The following is a 16930-nucleotide window of genomic DNA, read 5'->3' as shown; positions in this document are numbered from 1 at the left end:
GGTGTAATTATCAGGATCACCTGCAGCTGGATGCACCTCTTGCTAGAGTAATTATCAGGGACCCGTGCAGCTGGATGCACCTCTTGCCGGAGTAATTATCAGGGACACATGCAGCTGGATGCACCTCTTGCCGGAGTAATTATCAGGGACACGTTCAGCTGGATTCAAATCTTGCCAGATTAATTATCAGGGACACATTGAGCTGGATGCACCTCTGGCTGGTGTAATTCTCAGGATCACCTGCAGCTGGATGCACCTCTTGCAAGAGTAATTATCAGGGACCCTTGCAGCTGGATGCACCTCTTGCCGGAGTAATTATCAGGGACCCGTGCAGCTGGCTGCACCTCTTGCCGGAGTAATTATCAGGGACACGTTCAGCTGGATGCAAATCTTGCCAGATTAATTATCAGGGACACATGCAGCTGGATGCAGCTCTGGCCGGTGTAATTATCAGGGTCACTTGCAGCTGGATGTAATTCTTTCCAGAGTAATTATCTGGGACACGTGTAGCTGGATGTTCCTCTTGCTGGAGTAATTATCAGGGACACGTGCAGCTGGATGCACCTCTTGCCAGAGTACTTATCAGGGATACGTGCAGCGGGATGCACCTCTTGCCAGTGTAATTATCATGGACACATACAGCTGGATACTGCTCTTGCCAATGTAATTATCAGCAATACTTGAAGTTGGATGCACCTCTTGCCGGAGTAATTATCAGGGACACGTGCAGCTGGATGCACCTCTTGCCAAAGTACTTATCAGGGATACGTGCAGCTGGATGCACCTCTTGCCAGTGTAATTATCATGGACACATACAGCTGGATACAACTCTTGCCAATGTAATTATCAGCAATACTTGAAGTTGGATGCACCTCTTGCCAGAGTAATTATCAGGGACACATGCAGCTGGATGCATCTCTGGCTGATGTAATTATCAGGGTCACCTGCAGCTGGATGCACCTCTTGCCAGAGTAATTATCAGGGACACTTGCAGCTGTATTCACCTCTTGCCGGAGTAATTATCAGGGACACGTTCAGCTGGATGCAAATCTTGCCAGTGTAATTATCAGGGACACATGCAGCTGGATGCACCTCTGGCTGGTGTAATTATCGGGGTGGAGTAATTATCAGGGACACGTGTAGCTGGATGCTCCTCTTGCCGCAGTAATTATCAGGGACACATACAGCTGGATGCACCTCTTGCCGGAGTAATTATCAGGGACATGTGCAGCTGGATGCAACTCTTGCTGGAGTAATTATCAGGGACACATGCAGCTGGATGCACCTCTTGCCGGAGTAATTATCTGGGACACGTACAGCTGGATGCATCTCTTGCCGGAATAATTATCAGGGACACATGCAGCTGGATGCACCTCTTGCCGGAGTAATTATCAGGGTCACTTGCAGCTGGATGTAACTCTTGCCGCTGTAATTATAAGGGATACGTTCAGCTGGATGCAGATCTTGCCATTGTAATTATCAAGGACACATGCAGCTGGATGCACCTCTGGCCGGTGTAATTATCAGGGTGGAGTAATTATCAGGGACACGTGTAGGTGGATGCTCCTCTTGCCGGAGTAATTATCAGGGACACATGCAGCTGGATGCACCTCTTGCCACTGTAATTATCAGGGACACATGCAGCTGGATGCACCTCTTGTCTTTGTAATCATCAGGGACACGTGCGGCTGGATGCACCTCTGGCCGCTGTAATTATAAGGTTCAATTGCAGCTGGATGCACCTCTTGCCAGAGTAGTATCAGGGACACATGCAGCTGGATGTAACTCTTGCCGCTGTAATTATCATGGACACCTACAGCTGGATGCAACTCTTTCCAGTGTAATTATCAGGGATAATTGAAGTTGGATGCACCTCTTGCCAGAATAATTATCAGGGACACATGCAGCTGGATGCACCTCTGGCTGGTGTAATTATCAGGATCATCTGCAGCTGGATGCACCTCTTGCCAGAGTAATTATCAGGGACCCGTGCAGCTGATGCACCTCTTGCCGGAGTAATTATCAGGGACACGTGCAGCTGGATGCACCTCTGGCTGATGTAATTATCAGGGTCACCTGCAGCTGGATGCACCTCTTGCCAGAGTAATTAGCAGGGACACATGCAGCTGGATGCACCTCTGGCCGGTGTAATTATCAGGGTCACTTGCAGCTGGATGCACCTCTTGCCAGAGTAATTATCAGGGACCCGTGCAGCTGGATGCACCTCTTGCCGGAGTAATTATCAGGGACACGTTCAGCTGGATGCAAATCTTGCCAGATTAATTATCAAGGACACATGCAGCTGGGTGCAACTCTGGCCGGTGTAATTATCAGGGTCACTTGCAGCTGGATGTAACTCTTGCCAGAGTAATTATCTGGGACACGTGTAGCTGGATGTTCCTCTTGCCGGAGTAATTATCAGGGACACGTGCAGCTGGATACACCTCTTGCTAGAGTACTTATCAGGGATACGTGCAGCTGGATGCACCTCTTGCCTCTGTAATTATCATGGACACATACAGCTGGATACAACTCTTGCCAATGTAATTATCAGCAATACTTGAAGTTGGATGCACCTCTTACCAGAGTAATTATCAGGGACACATGCAGCTGGATGCATCTCTGGCTGATGTAATTATCAGGGTCACCTGCAGCTGGATGCACCTCTTGCCAGAGTAATTATCAGGGACACTTTCTGCTGTATGCACCTCTTGCCGGAGTAATTATCAGGGACACGTTCAGCTTGATGCAAATCTTGCCAGTGTAATTATCAGGGACACATGCAGCTGGAGGCACCTCTGGCCGGTGTAATTATCAGGGTGGAGTAATTATCAGGGACACGTGCAGCTGGATGCTCCTCTTGCCGGGGTAATTATCATGGACACATACAGCTGGATGCAACTCTTGCCAGTGTAATTATCAGGGACACATGCAGCTGGATGCACCTCTTGCCGGAGTAATTATCAGGGACATGTGCAGCTGGATGCAACTCTTGCCGGAGTAATTATCAGGGACACGTACAGCTGGATGCATCTCTTGCCGGAATAATTATCAGGGACACATGCAGCTGGATGCACCTCTTGCCTGATTAATTATCAGGGTCACTTGCAGCTGGATGTAACTCTTGCCGCTGTAATTATAAGGGATATGTTCAGCTGGATGCACCACTTGCCAGAGTAATTATCAGGGACACATGCAGCTGGATGCACCTTTAGGTGCTGTAATTATCAGGTTCACTTGCCGCTGGATGCACCTCTTGCCGGAGCAATTATCAGGGACACGTGCAGCTGGATGCACCTCTTGCCAGAGGACTTATCAGGGATACGTGCAGCTGGATGCACCTCTTGCCAGAATAATTATCAGGGTCACTTGCAGCTGGATGTAACTCTTGCCGCTGTAATTATAAGGTTCACGTGCAGCTGGATGCACCTCTGGCCAGTGTAATTATCAGGGTCACCTGCAGCTTGATGCACCTCTTGCCAGAGTAATTATCAGGGACACGTGCAGATGGATGCACCTCTTGTCTTTTTAATTATCAGGGACACGTGGAGCTGGATGCACCTCTTGCCAGTGTAATTATCATGGACACATACAGCTGGATGCAACTCTTGCCAGTGTAATTATCAGCGATACTTGAAGTTGGATGCACCTCTTATCCAGAGTAATTATCAGGGACACATGCAGCTGGATGCACCTCTGGCTGATGTAATTATCAGGGTCACCTGCAGCTGGATGCACCTCTTGCCAGAGTAATTTGCAGGGACACTTGCAGCTGGATGCACCTCTTGCCGGAGTCGTTATCAGGGTGGAGTAACTATCAGGGACACGTGTAGGTGGATACTCCTCTTTCCGGAGTAATTATCAGGGACACATGCAGCTGGATGCACCTCTTGCCGGAGTAATTATCATGGACACATACAGCTGGGTGCAACTCTTGCCAGTGTAATTATCAGCGATACTTGAAGTTGGATGCACCTCTTGCCAGAGTAATTATCAGGGACCCATGCAGCTGGATGCACCTCTTGCCAGAGTAATTATCAGGGACACATGCAGCTGGATGCACCTCTTGTCTTTGTAATTATCAGGAAAATTTACAGTTGGATGCACCTCTTGCTGCTGTAATTATCAGGGACTCGTGCAGCTGGATGCACCTCTGTCCGCTGTAATTATAAGGTTCACTTGCAGCTGGATGCACCTCTTGCCAGAGTAATTAACAGGGACACTTGCAGCTGGATGCACCTCTTGTCTTTGTATTTATCAGGAAAACGTACAGCTGGATGCACCTCTTGCCGGAATAATTATCAGGGACACATGCAGCTGGATGCACCTCTTGCCGGAATAATTACCAGGGACACATACAGCTGGATACACCTCTTGCCGGAGTAATTATCAGGGTCACTTGCAGCTGGCTGTAATTCTTGCCGCTGTAATTATAAGGTTCACTTGCAGCTGGATTCACCTCTTGTCTTTGTAATTATCAGGGACACGTACAGCTGGATGCATCTCTTCCCGGAATAATTATCAGGGACACATGCAGCTGGATGCACCTCTTTCTGGAATAATTATCAGGGTCACTTGCAGCTGGATGCACCTCTTCCCATAGTAATGATCAGGGACACGTGCAGTTGGATGCACCTCTTGCCAGAGTAATTATCAGGGACACGTGCAGCTGGATGCACCTCTTGCCGGAATAATTATCAGGGACACATACAGCTGGATACACTTCTTGCCGGAGTAATTATCAGGGACACGTACAGCTGGATGCACCTCTTGCCGGAATAATTATCAGGGACACATACAGCTGGATACACCTCTTGCCGGAGTAATTATCAGGGACACGTACAGCTGGATACACCCCTTGCCAGAATAATTATCAGGGACACATACAGCTGGATACACCTCTTGCCGGAGTAATTATCAGGGACACATACAGCTGGATGCACCTCTTGCCGGAGTAATTATCAGGGTCACTTGCAGCTGGCTGTAATTCTTGCCGCTGTAATTATAAGATTCACTTTCAGCTGGATGCACCTCTTGTCTTTGTAATTATCAGGGACATATACAGCTGGATGCATCTCTTGCCGGAATAATTATCAGGGTCACTTGCAGCTGGATGCACCTCTCGTCTTTGTAATTATCAGGGACACGTGGAGCTGGATGCACCTCTTGCCAGAGTCATTATCAGGGGCACGTTCAGCTGGATGCACTTCTTGCCGGAATAATTATCAGGGACACATGCAGCTGGATGCACCTCTTGCCGCTGTAATTATCATGGACACATACAGCTGGATGCAACTCTTGCCGGTGTATTTATAAGGGACACGTGCAGCTGGATTCACCTCTTACCATAGTAATGATCAGGGACACGTGCAGCTGGATGCACCTCTTGCCAGAGTAATTATCACGGACTCGTGCAGCTGGATGCACCTCTTGTCTTTGTAATTATCAGGGACACGTGGAGCTGGATGTAACTCTTGCCAGAGTCATTATCAGGGTCACGTTCAGCTGGATGCACCTCTTGCCGCTGTAATTATCATGGACACATACAGCTGGATCAACTCTTGCCGGTGTATTTATCAGGGACACGTGCAGCTGGATTCACCTCTTACCATAGTAATGATCAGGGACACGTGGAGCTGGATGCACCTCTTGCCGGAATAATTATCAGGGTCACTTGCAGCTGGATGTACCTCTTGCCGCTGTAATTATCATGGACACATACAGCTGGATGCAACTCTTGCCGGTGTATTTATCAGGGACACGTGCAGCTGGATTCACCTCTTGCAAGTGTAATTATCAGGGACACATGCAGCTGGATGCACCTCTTGACTTTGTAATTATCAGGGACACGTGCGGCTGGATGCACCTCTGGCCGCTGTAATTATAAGGTTCACTTGCCTCTGGAAGCACCTCTTTCCAGAGTAAGTATCAGGGACACGTGCAGCTGGATGCACCTCTTGCCGGAGTAATTATCAGGGACACATGCAGCTGGATGCACCTCTTGTCTTTGTAATTATCAGGAAAACGTACAGCTGGAAACATCTCTTGCCGGAATAATTACCATGGACACATGCAGCTGGATGACCCTCTTGTCTTTGTAATTATCAGGGACACGTGCAGCTGGATGTAAATCTTGCCGCTGTAATTGTCAGGGACACGTGCAGCTGGATGCACCTCTTGCTGGAGTATTTATCAGGGTCACTTGCAGGTGGATGCACCTCTGGCCGCTGTAATTACAAGGTTCACTTGCAGCTGGATGCACCTCTTGCCGCTATAATTATCATGGACACATACAGCTGGATGCCAGTGTAAATATCAGGGATACTTGAAGATGGATGCACCTCTTGCCAGAGTAATTATCAGGGACACATGCAGCTGGATGCACCTCTGGCTGGTGTAATTATTAGGATCACCTGCCGCTGGATGCATCTCTTGCCAGAGTAAGTATCAGGGACACGTGCAGCTGGATGCAAATCTTGCCAGTGTAATTATCAGGGACACATGCAGCTGGATGCACCACTTGTCTTTGAAATTATCAGGGACACGTGCAGCTGGAAGCACCTCTTGCAAGAGTAATTATCAGGGACACATGCAGCTGGATGCACCTATTGTCTTTGTAATTATCAGGAAAATGTTCAGCTGGATGCACCTCTTGCCGGAATAATTATCAGGGACACATGCAGCTGGATGCACCTCTTGTCTTTGTAATTATCAGGGACACGTACAGCTGGATGCACCTCTTGCTGGAGTTATTATCAGGGTCACTTGCAGCTGGATGCGCCTCTGTCCACTGTAATTATAAGGTTCACGTGCAGCTGGATGCACCTCTTGCCGGAATAATTATCAGGGACATATGCAGCTGGATGCACCTCTTGTCTTTGTAATTATCAGGGACACGTACAGCTTGATGCACCTCTTGCCGCTGTAATTATTAGGGTCACTTGCAGCTGGATGCACCTCTGTCCACTGTAATTATAAGGTTCACTTGCAGCTGGATGCACCTCTCCCGCAGAAATTATCAGGGACACGAACAGCTGGATGCACCTCTTGCCGGAATAATTACCAGGGACACATACAGCTGGATACACCTCTTGCCGGAGTAATTATCAGGGTCACTTGCAGCTGGTTGTAATTCTTGCCGCTGTAATTATAAGGTTCACTTGCAGCTGGATTCACCTCTTGTCTTTGTAATTATCAGGGACACGTGCAGCTGGATGCACCTCTTGCCTCTGTAATTATCATGGACACATACAGCTGGATACAACTCTTGCCAATGTAATTATCAGCAATACTTGAAGTTGGATGCACCTCTTGCCAGAGTAATTATCAGGGACACATGCAGCTGGATGCACCTCTGGCTGATGTAATTATCAGGGTCACCTGCAGCTGGATGCACCTCTTGCCAGAGTAATTATCAGGGACACTTGCTGCTGTATGCACCTCTTGCCGGAGTAATTATCAGGGACACGTTCAGCTTGATGCAAATCTTGCCAGTGTAATTATCAGGGACACATGCAGCTGGAGGCACCTCTGGCCGGTGTAATTATCAGGGTGGAGTAATTATCAGGGACACGTGTAGCTGGATGCTCCTCTTGCCGGGGTAATTATCATGGACACATACAGCTGGATGCAACTCTTGCCAGTGTAATTATCAGGGACACATGCAGCTGGATGCACCTCTTGCCGGAGTAATTATCAGGGACATGTGCAGCTGGATGCAACTCTTGCCGGAGTAATTATCAGGGACACGTACAGCTGGATGCATCTCTTGCCGGAATAATTATCAGGGACACATGCAGCTGGATGCACCTCTTGCCTGATTAATTATCAGGGTCACTTGCAGCTGGATGTAACTCTAGCCGCTGTAATTATAAGGGATATGATCAGCTGGATGCACCACTTGCCAGAGTAATTATCAGGGACACATGCAGCTGGATGCACCTCTTGCCAGAGGACTTATCAGGGATACGTGCAGCTGGATGCACCTCTTGCCAGAATAATTATCAGGGTCACTTGCAGCTGGATGTAACTCTTGCCGCTGTAATTATAAGGTTCACGTGCAGCTGGATGCACCTCTGGCCAGTGTAATTATCAGGGTCACCTGCAGCTTGATGCACCTCTTGCCAGAGTAATTATCAGGGACACGTGCAGATGGATGCACCTCTTGTCTTTTTAATTATCATGGACACGTGGAGCTGGATGCACCTCTTGCCAGTGTAATTATCATGGACACATACAGCTGGATGCAACTCTTGCCAGTGTAATTATCAGCGATACTTGAAGTTGGATGCACCTCTTATCCAGAGTAATTATCAAGGACACATGCAGCTGGATGCACCTCTGGCTGATGTAATTATCAGGGTCACCTGCAGTTGGATGCACCTCTTGCCAGAGCAATTAGCAGGGACACTTGCAGCTGGATGCACCTCTTGCCGGAGTCGTTATCAGGGTGGAGTAACTATCAGGGACACGTGTAGGTGGATACTCCTCTTTCCGGAGTAATTATCAGGGACACATGCAGCTGGATGCACCTCTTGCCGGAGTAATTATCATGGACACATACAGCTGGGTGCAACTCTTGCCAGTGTAATTATCAGCGATACTTGAAGTTGGATGCACCTCTTGCCAGAGTAATTATCAGGGACCCATGCAGCTGGATGCACCTCTTGCCAGAGTAATTATCAGGGACACATGCAGCTGGATGCACCTCTTGTCTTTGTAATTATCAGGAAAATTTACAGCTGGATGCACCTCTTGCTGCTGTAATTATCAGGGACTCGTGCAGCTGGATGCACCTCTGTCCGCTGTAATTATAAGGTTCACTTGCAGCTGGATGCACCTCTTGCCAGAGTAATTATCAGGGACACTTGCAGCTGGATGCACCTCTTGTCTTTGTATTTATCAGGAAAACGTACAGCTGGATGCACCTCTTGCCGGAATAATTATCAGGGACACATGCAGCTGGATGCACCTCTTGCCGGAATAATTACCAGGGACACATACAGCTGGATACACCTCTTGCCGGAGTAATTATCAGGGTCACTTGCAGCTGGCTGTAATTCTTGCCGCTGTAATTATAAGGTTCACTTGCAGCTGGATTCACCTCTTGTCTTTGTAATTATCAGGGACACGTACAGCTGGATGCATCTCTTCCCGGAATAATTATCAGGGACACATGCAGCTGGATGCACCTCTTTCTGGAATAATTATCAGGGTCACTTGCAGCTGGATGCACCTCTTCCCATAGTAATGATCAGGGACACGTGCAGTTGGATGCACCTCTTGCCAGAGTAATTATCAGGGACACGTGCAGCTGGATGCACCTCTTGCCGGAATAATTATCAGGGACACATACAGCTGGATACACTTCTTGCCGGAGTAATTATCAGGGACACGTACAGCTGGATGCACCTCTTGCCGGAATAATTATCAGGGACACATACAGCTGGATACACCTCTTGCCGGAGTAATTATCAGGGACACGTACAGCTGGATACACCCCTTGCCAGAATAATTATCAGGGACACATACAGCTGGATACACCTCTTGCCGGAGTAATTATCAGGGACACATACAGCTGGATGCACCTCTTGCCGGAGTAATTATCAGGGTCACTTGCAGCTGGCTGTAATTCTTGCCGCTGTAATTATAAGATTCAGTTTCAGCTGGATGCACCTCTTGTCTTTGTAATTATCAGGGACATATACAGCTGGATGCATCTCTTGCCGGAATAATTATCAGGGTCACTTGCAGCTGGATGCACCTCTTGTCTTTGTAATTATCAGGGACACGTGGAGCTGGATGCACCTCTTGCCAGAGTCATTATCAGGGGCACGTTCAGCTGGATGCACTTCTTGCCGGAATAATTATCAGGGACACATGCAGCTGGATGCACCTCTTGCCGCTGTAATTATCATGGACACATACAGCTGGATGCAACTCTTGCCGGTGTATTTATAAGGGACACGTGCAGCTGGATTCACCTCTTACCATAGTAATGATCAGGGACACGTGCAGCTGGATGCACCTCTTGCCAGAGTAATTATCACGGACTCGTGCAGCTGGATGCACCTCTTGTGTTTGTAATTATCAGGGACACGTGGAGCTGGATGTAACTCTTGCCAGAGTCATTATCAGGGTCACGTTCAGCTGGATGCACCTCTAGCCGCTGTAATTATCATGGACACATACAGCTGGATCAACTCTTGCCGGTGTATTTATCAGGGACACGTGCAGCTGGATTCACCTCTTGCAAGTGTAATGATCAGGGACACGTGGAGCTGGATGCACCTCTTGCCGGAATAATTATCAGGGACACATGCAGCTGGATGCACCTCTTGACTTTGTAATTATCAGGGACACGTGCGGCTGGATGCACCTCTGGCCGCTGTAATTATAAGGTTCACTTGCCTCTGGAAGCACCTCTTTCCAGAGTAAGTATCAGGGACACGTGCAGCTGGATGCACCTCTTGCCGGAGTAATTATCAGGGACACATGCAGCTGGATGCACCTCTTGTCTTTGTAATTATCAGGAAAACGTACAGCTGGAAACATCTCTTGCCGGAATAATTACCATGGACACATGCAGCTGGATGACCCTCTTGTCTTTGTAATTATCAGGGACACGTGCAGCTGGATGTAAATCTTGCCGCTGTAATTGTCAGGGACACGTGCAGCTGGATGCACCTCTTGCTGGAGTATTTATCAGGGTCACTTGCAGGTGGATGCACCTCTGGCCGCTGTAATTATAAGGTTCACTTGCAGCTGGATGCACCTCTTGCCGCTATAATTATCATGGACACATACAGCTGGATGCCAGTGTAAATATCAGGGATACTTGAAGATGGATGCACCTCTTGCCAGAGTAATTATCAGGGACACATGCAGCTGGATGCACCTCTGGCTGGTGTAATTATTAGGATCACCTGCCGCTGGATGCATCTCTTGCCAGAGTAAGTATCAGGGACACGTGCAGCTGGATGCAAATCTTGCCAGTGTAATTATCAGGGACACATGCAGCTGGATGCACCACTTGTCTTTGAAATTATCAGGGACACGTGCAGCTGGAAGCACCTCTTGCAAGAGTAATTATCAGGGACACATGCAGCTGGATGCACCTGTTGTCTTTGTAATTATCAGGAAAATGTTCAGCTGGATGCACCTCTTGCCGGAATAATTATCAGGGACACATGCAGCTGGATACACCTCTTGTCGGTGAATTTATCAGGGACACATACAGCTGGATGCACCTCTTGCCGGAGTAATTATCAGGGTCACTTGCAGCTGGCTGTAATTCTTGCCGCTGTAATTATAAGGTTCACTTTCAGCTGGATGCACCTCTTGTCTTTGTAATTATCAGGGACACGTACAGCTGGATGCATCTCTTGCCGGAATAATTATCAGGGTCACTTGCAGCTGGATGCACCTCTTGTCTTTGTAATTATCAGCGACACGTGGAGCTGGATGCACCTCTTGCCAGAGTCATTATCAGGGGCACGTTCAGCTGGATTCACCTCTTGTCCTTGTAATTATCAGGGACACGTGCAGCTGGATGCACCTCTTGCCAGAGTAATTATCAGGGACACGTGCAGCTGGATGCACCTCTTGTCTTTGTAATTATCAGGGACACGTGGAGCTGGATGTACCTCTTGCCAGAGTCATTTTCAGTGGCACGTTCAGCTGGATGCATCTCTTGCCGCTGTAATTATCATGGACACATACAGCTGGATGCAACTCTTGCCGGTGTATTTATCAGGGACATGTGCAGCTGGATTCACCTCTTACCATAGTAATGATCAGGGACACGTGCAGCTGGATGCACCTCTTGTCTTTGTAATTATCAGGGACACGTGGAGCTGGATGCACCTCTTGCCGGAATAATTATCAGGGTCACTTGCAGCTGGATGTACCTCTTGCCGCTGTAATTATCATGGACACATACAGCTGGATGCAACTCTTGCCGGTGTATTTATCAGTGACACGTGCAGCTGGATGCACCTCTTTCCAGAGTAAGTATCAGGGACACGTGCAGCTGGATGCACCTCTTGCCGGAGTAATTATCAGGGACACATGCAGCTGGATGCACCTCTTGTCTTTGTAATTATCAGGAAAACGTACAGCTGGATGCATCTCTTGCCAGAATAATTACCATGGACAGATGCAGCTGGATGACCCTCTTGTCTTTGTAATTATCAGGGACACGTGCAGCTGGATGCACCTCTTGCCGGAGTAATTATCAGGGTCACTTGCAGGTGGATGCACCTCTGGCCGCTGTAATTATAAGGTTCACTTGCAGCTGGATGCACCTCTTGCCGCTATAATTATCATGGACACATACAGCTGGATGCAACTCTTGCCAGTGTAAATATCAGGGATACTTGAAGATGGATGCACCTCTTGCCAGAATAATTATCAGGGACACATGCAGCTGGATGCACCTCTGGCTGGTGTAATTATTAGGATCACCTGCCGCTGGATGCACCTCTTGCCAGAGTAAGTATCAGGGACACGTGCAGCTGGATGTAGCTCTTGCCGGAGTAATTATCAGGGACACGTTTAGCTGGATGCAAATCTTGCCAGTGTAATTATCAGGGACACATGCAGCTGGATGCACCACTTGTCTTTGAAATTATCAGGGACACGTGCAGCTGGATGCACCTCTTGCAAGAGTAATTATCAGGGACACATGCAGCTGGATGCACCTATTGTCTTTGTAATTATCAGGAAAATGTTCAGCTGGATGCACCTCTTGCCGGAATAATTATCAGGGACACATGCAGCTGGATGCACCTCTTGCCTCTGTAATTATCAGGGTCACTTGCAGCTGGATGCACCTCTGTCCACTGTAATTATAAGGTTCACGTGCAGCTGGATGCACCTCTTGCCGGAATAATTATCAGGGACACATGCAGCTGGATGCACCTCTTGCCGGAGTAATTATCAGGGTCACTTGCAGCTGGATGCACCTCTTGTCTTTGTAATTATCAGGAAAACGTACAGCTGGATGCACCTCTTCCCGCAGTTATTATTAGGGACACGTACAGCTGGATGCACCTCCTGCCGGAATAATTATCAGGCACACATACAGCTGGATGCTCCTCTTGCCGCTGTAATTATAAGGTTCACTTGCATCTGGATGCACCTCTTGTCTTTGTAATTATCAGGGACACGTACAGCTGGATGCACCTCTTGCTGGAGTAATTATCAGGGACACATGCAGCTGGATGCACCTCTTGCCAGTGTAATTATCAGGGTCACTTGCAGCTGGATGCACCTCTTGCCTGTGTAATTATCAGGGACACGTGCAGCTGGATGCACCTTTTGCCGGTGTAATGATCGGGGATACATGATGTCCCAGATTCTCCATATGCTGCAATAGAAGAACACCGCAGTTCTCGCTGCCGTCTCCTCCACCTACTCTGAGTTACTATGAAAAGGTATTATCTGACTTACCTATAGTACATTCTCAGCCTCTGGTCGCCGAAGAATCGACCAAAAACCACTCTCCTGTCCCACACTGGGCCACTCCCATACTGGCCACTCCAATTGTGTCCGCTCCGCTTATGTCTGCTTCAGAACCAGATCTAGCATGGCCCCTCCTCTTATCAGCTTGTCCACGTACTGTGCCAGGAATCTTTCTTAGATACACCAGACAAATTCTGCACCATCTGAACCTTTTGAACTCAGGAGGTTCTGGTCAATATTGAGATATTTGGGAAAGTGATGTCTCACAAGACAACTACCCTTTTAATTTTGCACCTTTCAAAAATCTGCCCAATGGTTATTTGGGGGTGTGGGTGGAGGGCTTGGAGAATTCTTCCATTGGAGTGATTGCTTCCTTTCTGTTTTTAACTTCCTCCTACATGGCCCAGTTGATGATCTTCCTATGCCCTTCTTTTCAACAGCTCTGATACTATCCCTGATTACCATTTGCCTCCCCTTTCACGCATCTGAACCCCGCTCCCTGCATCGGCCAATCCTGTCTGTGAGCCATCCACAATGGCCACAACATTAGAATTCCATGTATTGATCCATGTTCTAACTTCAGCTCCCTTCATTTTCTACTTCTTGCATTTAAACACACTTCAACCCATTCAACTGACGGCATTTCTGTTCAATTCACTGCCTCACAATCTCACTACACACAGAGGTTACCTTTTCACCAATGCTCTATCATTTCACTCAACCTTTTGGTTCCCTTCTTCCTGCTGAACTAGTTTAAACCCTCTCCACCAGCTCTGGGAAATCTGCCCACAAAGATGTTGGTCCCTCTCCAGTTCAGGTTCAGTCTGGACTACCCAAAGGTGCTGGTGAAATACAACCACATGCTTCCAGAGGCAGGAAAAGGTGGTTGACATTTCGGGACTGGGCCCTTCATCAGAAATGTGGAGACCTGAATGAAGAGGTGGGAGTGGGAAGGGGGAAAGGTGGAGGGACACAGACGAACTGGTGGGATCCAGGTAGGAGAGAAGGATGGTAGTGATGGTGGAGAGGGCAAAGAGTGAAGGACTATAGCTCTGACAGGAGATGGGGCTGGCAGCTATAAGGAATAGCAGCTCTATGTAGGGGGCTCCTGAAACTTCTGCCAGTCAATATTGGTGATGGGCTCAAAATGGCTGCAGGGAGTGATGGAGCTGCAAAAAAACGGAAAAAAGAGTAAAAAAGGAAGAGTCAGTTACTCTCTTTCATCTTGTATTCGTATGTGTGAGTTCTTAGACAACACATGTTCTTTACTTTAAAGTTGTTGTAAACAGCCCATGAAGCTGCAGCCTCCGTAACAGATCTCTCATACAACAGTCTCTCTTGGTCTGTGTCAGTTCCCTGCTGGCAGCCAAGTATAATCAAACAAGAACTATGATCGTTCAGACACTGCTAGTGGCCATGCAAACATGATCACTGTCATTACATCTCCCTTCCTTAAAACAAAAGTAGCTTACTTTTGACTAACATGTATAACTGCAATTTTAACTTTAACACCAGGAACTTGCATTTTCATTATTATCAACATTGTTAACATTTTTTAAACTTGTTTTGTGTGTGTGCACATTTATAGACACAAAAACTGCTCTATGAGTCTCTTAGGAGGATTCACGTGTATTGACGATCTCCTGATTGATTGTCCTTGAATCTGAGTTGTTGCCTCACACAATTTCTTCTCAGCTGTGCATTCAGGTTGTTCCACGGTATCCGTCTTTCTATCTACTGTGGCTGGTCCCATTGGAAGATCTCGACGATTTCTTCACATAACAGGACCTTCATCTGTCTGAATGGTGTATGATCTTGGTTGGACTTCACAAAGGACAGTTCCCTTCTGAATCTATGTTTATTTTGTCTTTCAGCCTTACTTGGTTACCAGTGTAGAGCTCTGGTAGGTTTTTTGTTTCTCTGTCAAAGTAATGCTTTTGCTTTTCTTTCTGTTGTTCTTTGAATTTCCTCACCTTCTCCCCCTGTTTTGTTTTTAGGAGGTTCTTATGAATGGGTAGGTTTGATCTTAGCCAGCGTCCCATAAGGAGTTGTGCTGGTGACCTACCACACTTGAGCGGCGTTGTGAGGTATACTAGCATGCTCTGTTAGAAGTCCATTCCACTATCTTTTGCCTTGTTTATCAGTCTTTTCACTGTCTGTACTAATTTTTCCACTAGACCATTGGACTATGGAAAATTAGGACTTGATGTGGTGTGTAGAAAGTCCCACTCTTTGGCAAACTGCCAGAACTTTGAATTGCAAAACCGGGGTCCATTGTTTGTGAAGACCTCGCTTGCCATGTCATGTCTGGAGAATATAGTTTTCATACCTGTTATTACAGCGTCTGGAGTGGTGGTGTTCAGTCTATACACCTCTGGATACAGGGAGTAATAGCCTGTGACTACAAGATAGTCCTTCCCTTGACATTCGAATAGGTCAGCGCCTACCTTCTGGTAAGGTCTGTATGGTGGCTTTAGTAGTTCTGCAGGATTGCTTGCTTGATATTTCTGGAATATTGTACAGTTTGACACTTCATTTGTTATATCATGTTGATTCTTGGCCAGTACATCACTTCTCGTGCTCCTTTCTTACACTTTTTGATTCCAAGATGTCCTCCATGGATCCTTTTCAGCATCTCTTTACTCAGACTCTTTGGGATAAGGATTTTTCTTCTTTTGTAGATGATATCTTCAACCACTGATAGTTCCGCTCTACAGTTCCAGTACTCTTCAACGTCAGGTGAACAGTCCTGCTTCATGGTGGGCCATCCATCCAAGATGTTTTTTCTCAGTGTTCCATCTTTGTTTGTCTCTGACTTTATAAGCTCCATTTTTGCATCTGATATGGGCAGTGCACTTGAGACTATGTCCATGAAGGCATTCACATCTTCATCCATTTTGGTTTTTGCAGGCTCTCTCATGTCAACAGCTCTAGACAACGTTTCTGCCGTGTACATTAGCTTACCCAGTGAATGCTACATTCAGTGTATAGCGTTGCAGCCTAATCATCATTCTTTGTATTCTAAGTAGATTTTCATTTAATGGCTTTTGAAACAATGCAGTCAAGGGCTTATGGTCAGTCTCTACACTGATTGCTTGTCCTGATACAAATTGATGAAATCTTTCACAGGCATATGTGATGCTGAGTTGCTCCTTTTCAATTTGAACAAATCATATCTCCGTGTCTGTCATCAAGCATGATGCATACGCAATGGGTTGCCAGTCATCATATTTTTGCAGAAGACCTGCACTGAGCCCACTATCTGATGCATCTGATGATATCTTGATGGGTTTCGCTGGGTTGTAAAACCTCAGAACTGGTTACTCTGTGAGCAGTTTCTTTAGTTCCCTCTATGACTTTTCATGGTCACGATTCCATTCCTATTCAATGTTCTTTCCTGTTAGTCTTCTCCATGGAGCCATCTTTTCTGAGAGATTGGATATGAATTTACTCATATAGTTGACCA

This window comes from Narcine bancroftii, chromosome 13 (assembly GCF_036971445.1).
Source record: "Narcine bancroftii isolate sNarBan1 chromosome 13, sNarBan1.hap1, whole genome shotgun sequence".
Taxonomy (NCBI): domain Eukaryota; kingdom Metazoa; phylum Chordata; class Chondrichthyes; order Torpediniformes; family Narcinidae; genus Narcine; species Narcine bancroftii.
The sequence above is the reverse complement of the archived record's forward strand: the minus strand, read 5'-3'. Positions refer to the sequence as shown.